Source organism: Myotis davidii, unplaced genomic scaffold (genome assembly GCF_000327345.1).
Source record: "Myotis davidii unplaced genomic scaffold, ASM32734v1 scaffold98, whole genome shotgun sequence".
In the NCBI taxonomy this organism is placed as follows: Eukaryota; Metazoa; Chordata; class Mammalia; order Chiroptera; family Vespertilionidae; genus Myotis; species Myotis davidii.
This window is the reverse complement of record NW_006294654.1, coordinates 4,293,472-4,297,810: the sequence shown is the minus strand read 5'-3', so window position 1 is coordinate 4,297,810 and position 4,339 is coordinate 4,293,472.

Below are 4,339 nucleotides of genomic sequence, written 5' to 3'. Positions count from 1 at the left end.
GCTTCAACCTCCACTGCAGCTTCCCATTGCCTATAAGATAATACACTTATACAAAGAATGAGATAGATTTTTCATTTTTTCTTATGAGTCATCTAATTTTCTTTATTAGCAATCACACACACACAATGACAAGCATAAGAAGCTAAATCAACCCTATCCATTTTGGCTCAGTGGATAGAGTGTTGGCCTGCAGACTGAGGGTCCCAGGTTTGATTTGGGTCAAGGGCATGTGACTGGGCTGCAGGCTCCTGCCAAGAAGAAGAAGAAGAAGAAGAAGAAGAAGAAGAAGAAGAAGAAGAATCATTATTAGCAAAGTATTTGAGTAAAGACCATAATTTTCTCCCAAGTTCCCAAGAGTTGTTTCAGAGCCATATGAACTTCTATTCAGGCCCAGGCTCTGCACATCTATTAAATAAATTTAGGGCAATTTAAAACTCCCCAACAAGACATACTTTTTCAAGCCCTCTGCTATTGGCAATACTGTTCTGTAGAACTTCATGGCTGTCATTGTGACATCTACGCCTAACGGGAGCTGTTTCCCATTCCTGTGCCGTCACATAATGGAGCAACCACCTGGAAAAATCTTACAGCAGAGTGAAGCTGAAAGATCACACTTTGCTGGGATAGTCCTGGGAGGAGAAAATGCAAGAAGAGTTTTTCTTAAAATAGAGTCCTCTGGCATCCCCAAGGCCTCTGGCTGTGAAGAGCAGCTTTGACGCCTGTGATTTGGTCCTCAAAAAGCAGGAGTGGGAGGGATGGTGTCTATAAATCCTGGCTTTAGACTGGAAGCCATGTTACACAAGAAAACATGATCAGAAGCCAAGGTTAGGATGGACTTCTAAAGATCATGCAACACTTCATAAAGTGGAAAGAACATTAGGGAGAAGAAAGCCATGTTTGTCCTAGCTCTGTGCTCATCAGATGATAGGGCACTGGAGAATCTGGCCTGACTTGTATTTGTTTTGTCTGTAAATGCAAGTGAGGGATGCTGATTTCCTGAACATCCTTTTGGATATAACAACAGTCAGGGAAGCTGGACTCAAAGCTCCAGGTTCTGAGGTGTTACCCTCCCCAACACCTGTCTCAGAAAGGTGTGGCAATGACGTGCAATTTCTTTGCTCGATGAAAATTTCAGCCTCCACTGATCCCAGTCCAAAGGATTGGGGGACATCTTCATTTGGAGGAGATGAGACAGAGTCTTCTCTTACTAATGAAGTGATTTAATCTCTGTCAAAACCCTGGGTTTAGATCAGATGTCAACTCTTCTGGAAAACCTCCCTCTGTGCTCCAGTTGGAATGTGCTGTGCCTTTCTGAGTGCCCTCATGGTCTGTTGCTTGTACTTCTGCTGAGTCCTTCTTTCAGTCTGCCTGGATCGCAGTTAATAGTTGGGATGCCAGCATTCGCCTTTCACTGGGTCAGTTCTCATCTGGGACATCAAAACCCAGGATGTTGCAATTAGCAGTGAAGTGTGTTGTAATTTATGAGTAATGGTAGTTAAAGTAACAATAGGCAAATGATTCAGGTGACATCTCTGATATGTTTCAAACTCTTTAATGCTGCTTTGACTCACTAACACTGAAGTGCAATTTCTTGGGCATAGGAGACATGGGAAGAGAAAGCAAATTGTACCAAGAATTGTTTATAACCCCCTCCAACTTTGCTCTTGGGGATGTCTTGCACGTATTAGTGCCATCCATGTAGTTAGTCAAGATAAAAATTTTGAGAACTGTGGTGTTAGGATGAGAAAGTTCTATGGTTGACCAGGCTCTGACATGGTTATTCATATTATTGTCCAGCACAATGATATGTACTTAATAATAAAAGGAACTGAAGAAAATAGAATGGTAAATAAAACATAGTGAAGTGTGTGAGAGGGGAAAAAAGAAAATCATAATTTCCTGATTAAAAATGAGCCCGTTATGTGACTAATTTTACAGTCACAAAACCTTATAATAATAAGCAATACACATGTATTCCCCATGAACCTATGGTTTTCTTGGTTTTGACTAGGTGTTTCTGCTGATCTTGGCTAGGCTCAGTCCTGAGTCTGGAGAGTCAACTGGCAGTCATCTATTCTGTCTGGCCTTGAATAGGACAACTAGGGTATCCTAGAGCCATTCCATGTTTCTCAGCTTTTAGCAGTCTAGCCCAGGAACATTCCACAGTAATAGTAAGTGTGCAAGAGAGGTTAAGGAGCAACGTATAAGGAATCATAGGCATAGGCATAAAACGTGTCAGCCATCACTCTACACATCCTGTTGGCTAATGATGTCATAAGACCAGCTCACATTCAAGAAATGGAGCAAGATACTCTGCCTTATAAATTAGGGCAGCAGATTTATAGGAGAAAGCTTAGATACAGGGATGTGAAGGCTTGGAGCCATCACTGTGATTGACCTCAGAGTATGAGAAGATTTTGCTCACACAGGAAGATTGGAGCCAAGGACTAAGGACTCTGTTTAATAAACTTCTATCATTCCCAAATCTCTGTTGGCATAACTTCTGGGTTGGAATGGTCCTCAATTGTGATGTCCACAGGGATACAAATACTCTGTACAGATTATATCAGTAGATGCAAAAGACAGTCATCCTTTTACGTTAGACTTCCTATCTGCAAGGACTTAAATAAACACTGTGATGAGAATGGGGTCATGCTTCCTGGAGCTTGCCCCTGTGGAATGGGCCACTGCACATGGGCACTTCTGCCTCTGGCAAAAGGGAAGTCAGAGAAATAAATCCGGACATATGAGATAGTCCCTCCAGCAGCTCTTGGATAGAGGATATGTGTAGCCGTGGAAACGCTCCTGATTGCTCTCCATTTATTTCTGCAGCTCCCAGTTTCCCCTCTTGCTTGCTGTAAAGTTTAAAACAACATCAATTTTTAAGGACCTGAAAGTGCTTTTCTATTTAAAATCAAACAAGACAAGCATCATTTTCATTCTGGGACTGCGCTTTGCTTCTTGAAGTGTGCTGAATATATAGACACCCACTGAAAAATAATAATAATAAAAAAGCTAAGTGATGGAAAGGAGTAATTGCTTGGCAGCGAGTCGGCGGAGAGAGCACTGACACTGCACAGCACATATTTCATGAATAATGAGCAGAGTCTCAGAGCTGTGCAATCACTGCCTATTGGGTCAGAAATTTCACATTAGTGGATTCATCAGAGCAGATCAGTGTCATAAAGACACTTTCTCCCGAGGTAAACACACCTTTTCCTTCATTGAACTGTCATCTCTTAGTTGTATAGTTGATACAGCTAAGATCTTCCAATAGAGAGGAGGGACATAACCACATTAAGAATAGTTTGTGTCCTTGGATGAAGCATTAAAGAAATAGAATTAAAATGAGCACCTAGTTCTATGAAATCTCTTTTCAAAGTAATTAGAACTCAAGAGAATTAAAAAGCTGTAAGACTTTAGATCGTTTGTTGTACGAATACCTTGTGTGGTTAGTCACTAATGCTTTTCACCAAATATTCCTACTGTTCTTTCTGGTTTGTTGTAGGATTTTATTTCCTGTCCTCTTGGAATTAGGTGTAGTCATATGCCTTGAATTGGCCAATGAAATGTGAACAGATGTGCTGTGGTCTCTTCTGGATGAAGCTTTAAGATTCGGTGGGCAATCTGCGATACTGTTTCTTTTCTTGCACCAATGTACTGGGGCCCCAGTACACATGGCTGCTTCACCAGTTTAAGTCCTGGAAAGAGAATAGCATAACACAGTGCCTCCAGATAACTCCTGATAAATATGTAACATGATTGGCAAGTAAACGTTTTGAGCCAGTAAAATTTGGGTTGCTTGTTACTGTAGCATACCCTAGCCTATCCTAACAGATATATCAAGTATTTTTTTTTTTTGGCTCAAAGCATCCTAGATGTGCATGATGGTAAAGAACATTGTATGCCAGAGTCAGGATTACTTTTGAAAGATGGTTTGAAGTGACTATAAGTTCATATAAAGTAGAAACCATAATAGTTTTTTTAGGAATAAGATCTTTAATGTAGTGTCAACATAGAGTAATCTTTGCAACCATCGCTAACAAGAACTGTTAGGTAAATCAGAGGCAGCTGTACTAACCTAGGAGGCAAATGTGGCCCTCAGAAATGAATGCTATTCTTTAATTCGAAGCATATACATTTAATAACTACCTTTTCTTAATGGGACCATAGAATATCAGGATAAGGAGCACCTTAGTTATAACCCCATCCAAACCCTAGAGAAACAGAGGTCCAGAGTGGTGAGGGACTTATACAGACACATATATCTGTTCAGCAGAAGAAGCAGGGTTAGGGCAGGGCCACCATGTAATTTATTATCCCAAAAGGACACTTCTGA